Source organism: Coffea arabica, chromosome 2e (genome assembly GCF_036785885.1).
Source record: "Coffea arabica cultivar ET-39 chromosome 2e, Coffea Arabica ET-39 HiFi, whole genome shotgun sequence".
Taxonomy (NCBI): Eukaryota; Viridiplantae; Streptophyta; class Magnoliopsida; order Gentianales; family Rubiaceae; genus Coffea; species Coffea arabica.
This window is the reverse complement of record NC_092313.1, coordinates 55,558,837-55,567,488: the sequence shown is the minus strand read 5'-3', so window position 1 is coordinate 55,567,488 and position 8,652 is coordinate 55,558,837. Positions and strand designations below refer to the sequence as shown.

Sequence of the window (8,652 nt, the reverse complement as noted above, 5' to 3'; positions counted from 1 at the left end):
AACTCCATAAAAGGAGACAACTCTCTTTTTATTAATTCATCTTCAATATCATGTGTCTCAATAGTTAAATAAAGTTGGCTATTTATAACCTTACAAGACTCAAATTCCTAATCTAAATTGGAAACAATACAAGCTTCCTAATTTGACTTGACACAACTTCCTAAATAAATTTGGAAGCAATTAACTACTTTTCTAAAACTCTAATTCAATTAGAATAGGAAACTAACTGACTCAATTGGCTTAACTATGGTCAACATGACCTTAGCCTTTATTTCCCTTAATAACTCAAGACTAACTAACAAGTATTGCTGGAAACTTACTTAAATAAATAACAAGAAATAAGCATGACAAATCTTCAATGATTCTTGAAGCCGATTGCACCATCAACCATCAATCGAATTTTCTTGAATTTGAAGGGAATCCAAATCTTCATGTTCTCATCAGTATTCATGTTACAAATGCGAAGCATTGAATTTAAACGTGTCACATCAAACGGGATTTTCCAGGTTTAAACGTGTCACATCAAAGTCACTGAAATTTCCTCCTCAAACAGGGGTTTTCCAGGTTTAAAGCTTGAGCTTTGGTACTTTAGTTGAGCATCTAAATGAACTTGGAATGGCACCAAATTTGGGAGTATTACACTACCATATAGGGGCTATTCCTCTGTAAATTTTCATGCAAAAATTCGCACGGAAAGTCAGTTAACCAAGTCATTAAAACTCCAAGAATTTCCAAGGCAAAACTGCCTTGCAGTTCCATTTTCCTTTTTTCCAAACGTTTGGCCAACAAAAACATCTCAAATGTGAGTCATTTATGTAGACAATGTCTAAGAAACATCCAAGATACATTTGGTAGGTGATTAACACCAATGATTTCGAATAACAAGTCCCAAATCAAGATTAGCTATAGATCAGTCCAGAATTAGGGTTTTCTTTCACAAAGATAGTTCTGAAATTTGGCCACATCTCACTCAATTCAACTCAGAATTGAGCGTAATTAGTGGCGTTGAAAACTAGATTCATAAGGCTACAATTTCTTAGAAGAAAGCATTTTAAAATTCTGTCCATAACTAGCTCATATTTGAGCATTAAGTCGCAGTTCAAAACAGGGCCTCCATTACAGACGAGAAACAGAACAGGCAAACTTACAAGGTTGGTACGTATTACTCAGGTGGAATCAGGGCATGTATTTTATACCATTGGAAAACTGGAAATGTATAGTTTCTAATGCCACAAACGGCACTTGATTTCGACGTCGGACCAAAACGTTATGGCCGAAACAAAATCACTGCCAGAGTAATACGGGACACAATTCCAGCTTTGGCAAATTTTCGAAATCTCAACATTCACTCATCCAAATCACGTACATTTTTGAGGAAACTTTATACACAACCTATATTACACATATACATTCTAATCAAGTCAATTGGACCCATTACAAGAAATTTGGTCATTAGTGACAATATTTCTCAGTGATGAAAAAAAATTGTCACAAAATGGGGTCCTTTAACCACAATACGGCAAGTTGTCACAATCGAGTCAAGGAAGCCAACACATCAGTGACGACCTTGCATTGTTGTCACAATTCGATTCCCGTCAGGAGTCATGAAGAGAGCGGGAACTGCAATAGTGACAACTTTCTAAAAGTTGTCAGTAATAATAGCACCTTTCTTTGACAACTTTGCTATTGTTGTCACTGATAACATTATATAGCTGTTAGTGACAACTAGTTTTATCACTGTTTGATTTTAAATATTTATTGTTTTTTGCAACTATTACTCTTAATTTTTTGTAATCATTATGTGTTCTCTAATGATTTTTAGTTGTTGTATACTTACGAGCCTCCTTATTAGTTTAATTTTCTTGTATATGTAATAACTTCATTAGAATAAAAAATAATTAAAAAATAAAAAATTCATTAGTGTAAATAAACTTGTGATTACTTAACTTAGAATGATTATTAGTTAATTTGATATGAATTTAAATAAGAGTTTTCAAATTGAATCGGTTATCGAAGTGGATAAATCATAAACTTCATAGTTAATTAACTAATACACTTTATGTATTAGTTGAATTGTGCATTTTTTTCTTATTTGAAGATAATGGATTAATAGTGAAGTTTTATAAATACTAGTTATAATTGATATAAAGTTTTAGCACTTATAAGAACTAGTTAAATTTTATTAAAATGCTTTTCCATTTATATGAATTTAAAAAATTTTGCCACTCATACTAAAATTTTTAATCATACTAAAACTTTAAAATTGTGACACAAAAATAATGAATAAAAATGAAATCTATATTTCAAATACAATTATAAAAGACAAAATTGCACCAATTTTTCTTGTGTAAAAAGGGGGGGAATTATGATGTCCAAATCTAGTTAAAATTCAAGACAAAAACAAAGTGGCGCAATTTTAAAATTCAAGGCAAAAAAAGAGGCGCAAAATTGTCCAAGTCTCTTGTACTACGTAGATGCAAAATAAACTTTTCTAAGTGTTGAACTCTCTCTCAGACATCTCCCCTCTCCAGTCTTTAAATCGAAGCCCGTTTTTTATCCTTCCCGTCAAAGTCTCTCTAATTTCAGCTTCAAAAGCAGCGATGGCACCAAAGGCGGAGAAGAAGCCGGCTGAGAAGAAGCTCGTGGCCGAGAAAGCCCCAGCAGCCGAGAAGGCTCCGGCAGAGAAGAAGCCAAAGGCCAGGAAGAAACTCCCGAAGGAAGGCGGAGCCACTGCCGGCGACAAAAGAAGAAGAGAGTCAAGAGAGCAGCGAGACCTGCAAGATCTACATCTTCAAGGTGCTGAAACAAGTCCATCCCGACATCGGGATCTCCAGCAATGCCATGGGTATCATGAACAGCTTCATCAACAATATTTTCGAGAAATTGGCTCAGGAGGCTTCCAGGCTCGCTAGGTGCAATAAGAAGCCGACGATTACGTCGAGGGAGATTCAGACTACTGTGAGACTTGTACTTCCCGGTGAATTGGCCAAGCACGCCGTCTCCGAAGGCACCAAGGCTGTTACCAAATTCACTAGCTCTTGAGGAAATTGAAGAGAAAACTGTTGATTTCTAGGGTTAGTTCTTTCGGTTGATTTTTAGGGAAATTTTTTTACCTAGTTATCGTGAATCCCCTAGATTAATTGTATCCTCTACTTCTTGGCCCACTTGGGAAGGACTTGCTACTTCCCAAAGATTTTTGGTACAAAATCAGCTACAGCTGGACTTGGTAGGGGGAGAATTGAATAATAATGACCAAATTAGATGAGGCAATTAGACAAGCTTTAGATGAGGCATAATAGCATACTCATTTACCTCAAAATATTTATTGCTCTGGCTGAATGATTTTTCCTCCAGAACTACGCACTTCAATTTTCTCCAAGGTTGCAACACGAAACATTCGTTCTGTTTCCAAGAGGGTAATCACTTCTATTTCTTCTTCCCGTCTCTTTTGTGCTTTGCCCGGAGTGATAACTATGGGACTATTTTTGGTTAATTGAAGGGAATTTTTTCTTTTCATTTTTGATTGTAGTTTGGATTTACTTTTCTTCTTTGTTTGGTACAATGAATCTGTTCTACTTCTAGCATCTTAGCTCAATCTGTTTTTGTGTAACTACATCTCATAGCATTCTTAATTATTGGTAAATGCTAAAGTAATGTTCTTTAATTGTTTGTGTTAGTAAAATAGAGTTCTTTCCTGCGTTCATATATGGTTCCTTGGTGTTTCTGGTGAAGTAATGACTTGTGGGAAAAGTTCCCTTTTCTAATCTGGGTATAGATTGTATATTCCAGGTGTTATGTGTACATCAAGTTGTCACATACAATAACACTAAATACTCAGATTTGGATTGGAAGGCATTTTCTGTAAGGTTGATTCAGGAAATGAAAACTTAATGCTTCTTTTTTCTTTGTGGAAATAATGTGTATGCTTTTTTTTCTTTGTGGAAATAATTTGATGCATGGAGAATTACTTCAAGTTATGTTTATCGAACGCTTAGTCCTGACAATTGGCTTGTTCAATCTGAAGTTTTCTTCTTTCACTTCCAATATTCAGTGGCTCTTTGTTTACTTTTTCTTTACTATTGCATCACAGACTCACAGTTGTATGTCTTCCTATGTTATCTAGAATCTTTTAGAGATTTGCATCTGGCCCGCATTTTCCACTGTTGACGTTAAATGAAAGGAGAGTTTGCCATAGAAGATAAAGTAGTGAAGCTGTCGAGCTTGTGTAGTTTGCTCTGCTTCTGAGAAGTTTTGATGCCTATGTGCTCTGGACTAGTGATTGACGAGTTTCAGTTAGCTTTTTGTTGCACTGATTACAGTAGCCAGTTGAATGTCAAAAGGGAGATTTAAAAAAAAACTCAGATTTGGATACTTTTCTTAACATAACTAGTTGGACTAGTCTTTGTGTTTAAACCTGAATTATGTAATTGTCTTGCTATAAAAGTGTGTACTAAGCTTTCATGCTAGGATATAAGTTGAACTTAGTGATAAGTAGGGAATAAACACGGACATCATCTCAAAAGTTTGTAATATGATCTATGAACTCTGTTTGATTTGTGGGCTTTGGTTGCACGAGTTTTAGTTACACGGGCAATGTATTCATGTGACTTTCCAGATTTTATTCTTATGAAATTTCAAAGTGGTTGTCACATGGGTGAAAACAAATTTTGCATAAAAGAATACCATAAATTGACTGGTCTGTATTCTTCTAATTAGATGTCATGGCTGATTACTGTGTAGGCGAATTGTATATAGTTATAATATGTTTTAGCATGGTGTGCTGAATACGTTTTTCAATCAAAGCTAAATTAGAGGTTCAAAGCAGTTGATTATCATGCTCTTTTCATTTCTATTGCACTTGTTTCTGAGCTTTATAATGTTATGGAACTTATCTGCTATACTTGCTATGTTACTCATTTCATTATGATTACTACACCGGTACTTGGATATGATTGTAATCATTCATACATAAATTTTTTGTCTTTACATTTGATTGTTATTACTTGATAATACATTTTCATTTTAGTAGTACTTGTACTCCGAGCATGTGTGTCCAGTCTTTGAAATTAGTGAGTTTTTGAAGCCAATCTGAAGCTTTCTTGAGTTCTAAAGTTTCAAGTGCTTTATCTCTTACTTTGCTCTTGTTCAGGCACTGTCTAGACGATACATAAAAGAAATGATTCAGCTTATTTTCTTGCAAATTTCTAAGTTCTCTTTCTTGTCTCAAGTTTTTATTATCACCTACTAATAATTGAAGTACTTCACTGCAGATATGTTGCTCATTTTAGATTTTTGGAAGATCAGCAGCCAGAGTTGCTAATTGACTCAAGAACTGTAGAGAAAATCCTATACTCAAGAAATTTTTCGACGACACATTAAAGTCATCACTGATAAGTTTTATTGACAACTTGACTAAAGTTGATGCTCGTAATGCATGGCAATAAAACTTAATAAGGTAGATTTGTACTCCAGAGTTGCTAATTGATGCTCGTAATGCATGGCAAAACCTTTTTCTGATCATACTTTTAATAAGGTAGATTTGTAATAGTACAAATCAAGTGCAATATGAATCATGGACATAATTTTCTGCCCAATTGACTTAATGAGGGCATTTATATAGATGGTTTAATTTTGGGTAGTAAGCTAATTTAAAATAACCTTTTACGGGTTGAAGAATGAACTTAATCAAGTTATTGTAGCACAGCAATTTGCAGCGAATCATTGTTTTATGTTATCCATGGCTAATTTTTATAAGTAACAATCCTTTGTCTTCAGTAGAACATATAGAATATAAATAAGTTATTGACATTACTAATACTTTAATAGCTAACTTTTGAGTTCATTTGGGATATTGTTCTTGTTATGACAATTCTTCACCTTCTTTATTCTTTTCCTTAATAATTTCCTACTCATTATTTGAGTTTGTGATAAGTAAATCTAAGATTTTTTTCCTTTTCAAAATGCTTGTTACTTACTATTGTTATACTACTTTATGCAGACAAATGCTACTATGTCAGATTTTGTGCAAAATTCACAGCTACTAAGTGGACTCAAGAAGGATGAAGATAAAGCTTCTTTTTTGGCTCGTGAAGTGTTTTGGAAGTTTTTATGACTTTTGAGGCTCGGATGCTTTTTGTAAACTTGATTGACTTTGCATGAACAATTTGGGTTACACAGTACCACTTCTATTGTAGTATTTGTAGGATGACATTGAACTTAAACATTATATTTTGGTCCTTTGTAGCATAATGGATGCTTTTAGCTATTAATTAGCAGGCCTTTTATGGTTCTTTTGATTTGATGAATTGTTGGATTCCTTTTTAGTATAATGGATGCTTTTAGATATTAATTAGCAGGCCTTATATGGTTCTAATTTGATGTATTGTTGGATTGGTTGCTTTTAGGACAATCGTTTGTATCAGGTTTCATAGTGACAATATATTGTTACTAATCAGATTTCTCCACTAACAACAAAAAGTTGTCACTAAATAGGGTGTATAACAAAAAGGTATATAGTGATGATAAATGTTGTCAGTAAAGAGCCATTTTTAGTGACGACTCTAAAGAGTTGTGAGTAACCAATCAATACCAACGGCAACTATGAAAAGGATTTTACTGACGACACTACTACGAGCATCATTGATAAGGTGAAATGTCGTCACTATATATGTATTTATTATTGACAAAAAATATTGTCACTAATGAATAACATTTACTGACGACATTTAATGTTGTGACTGTGTACCTTTACCGACAGAGATTCACTGACGACTTTGTGACAACTAAAATGTTGTCAGTAAAACACGTTAGTGACGACTTTTACATTTTCTGTGATAATAATCAGTTGTCACTGATGACCAAATTTCTTGTAGTGACCACAAAAAATGGCACCAAAGTGCACGGCAATGGCAGGGGCAGAAACGGTAAAATTCCCTTTTCACTTCCTTTGAGCTATCTTCCACAATACAACTTATTTTCACTAGATTAAACACTAATTCAACATAAATAACATCAAATCAGTTCATCAAGTCATAGTGGGATTTCATAGAGCCTACACACAAAATTTCCAACCATATAAACCTACCCATATAAATCTATGACCTCATAAGTGCAATATAACTTCCATAAATCAAGAATCAAGAGGTTGATCGTTGTATACCTTCTTAGATGATCAAGGCAGAAATTTTCGGTCCAATGGAGCTCAAGAAAACCGTGCAAATGAAGCCCCTTTCCTCGCTTAAGATGATCACCAAGTGATTTGCAAGTTGTGGTAAAATTTTGAGGTGATTTGGACAAGAAAATGAAGAGCTTTTGGTCTTGTTTCTTCCTTGGGGGTGGCCGGCTGTCTTGAGTGAAGAGAGAGAGAGAGTGTGCTGAAAATGAAGCTTCCTTGAGAAGCTTAAATGTATGGCCAAAAGTGTCCTAAAACTCAACTCGGAACAGTGCGCGTTCGAGCGCGTTTCGTGCCCGATTCCTCTCGGGTTTGTTTCACTTGTGCACTAAACCACTAGTGCACTTCCATTCATACTATTATCATTCACTCTTAATGGTCTAAAAATAAAGGTCTAAAGTCTCTCAATTAATCGCGCATGCGAAAATGCGTATTTCTGATTTGTGCGCAATAAAGTGGAATTTTCAAGAAATTCTTATAACGATAGTATCACTAACTAATAATTGAACACTTAAACATAAAAATACCTATTTCAAGACTAATGTACAAGTCTCCAATTTTCCAAACATATTGTATCCTTGAATCGATTATTGTCTCCAAATGCGTATCCACTATTCTCACTTAACGAGTTTTCAAAAAATTAAATTTTGAATCAAGGCATTTTAAAAATATAAGTAAGTCATAGTTCCATGTAATTGGGTATAAAGAGGTTGAAATAAAATATTGGGAGTAAACGTGTGAGGTCTCGAAATTTTACTTATTTTCATGTTATGTTACCGGCTTAATTAATTATTTATTCGCTCATTTACTCCTAATAATATATTTCAACCATTTTAAATCCATTTGTATGGAACAATGTCTTCCTTGTGTTTTAAAATGTTTCGTTAGGAAAAAATTTATTTTTTGAAAGCTCGTTTAGTAAGGAATAACGAGTATACGTTTTTCGAGGTAAACATCGATTCTAGAGTGTAATTACCTTGGAGAATTAATGATGAGCAATAGTGGACTAAGAAGAATTAATTGAGAGATTTAATGTGATTAAGTTAATTAAAGCTCTTATGGCTCGCGCGTCAATGGTTTCTCAAAAGTCGTACCGCACGACAAATTGGAGACTTGAGAAATTAATACTAGACTCGTGTGAGAACTCGAAAATTTACTTATTTTAAATTCCTATTTCTAGCTTATTTAAATATTTATTTGGCCAATTGCTCCGAATATTATTTTCTAACCTTTTTAGACCTAATTATATGGATCTATAGCTTAGTTATATTTTTAAAGTGACTTATTTCAAAATTTAATTTTTGGAAGCTTGTTAAGTGAGAATAGTGAATACGCGTTTGGAGACAGTAATCGATTCGAGGATATAATAAGTTTGAAAAAATTGGAGACTTGTACATTAGTCTTGAAATAGATATTTTTTTTTATGTTTAAGTACTCAAGTGATAGTTAGTTATACAATCGTTATAAGAATTTCTTGGAGA

At 33.8% G+C, this 8,652-nt stretch overlaps 1 pseudogene; it reads left to right on the top strand.

Moving 5' to 3' along the window:
* The first annotated feature begins 2,523 nt into the window (after positions 1-2,523).
* On the top strand, positions 2,524-3,059 carry LOC113729579 (histone H2B-like; annotated as a pseudogene).
* Positions 3,060-8,652: the final 5,593 nt, after the last annotated feature.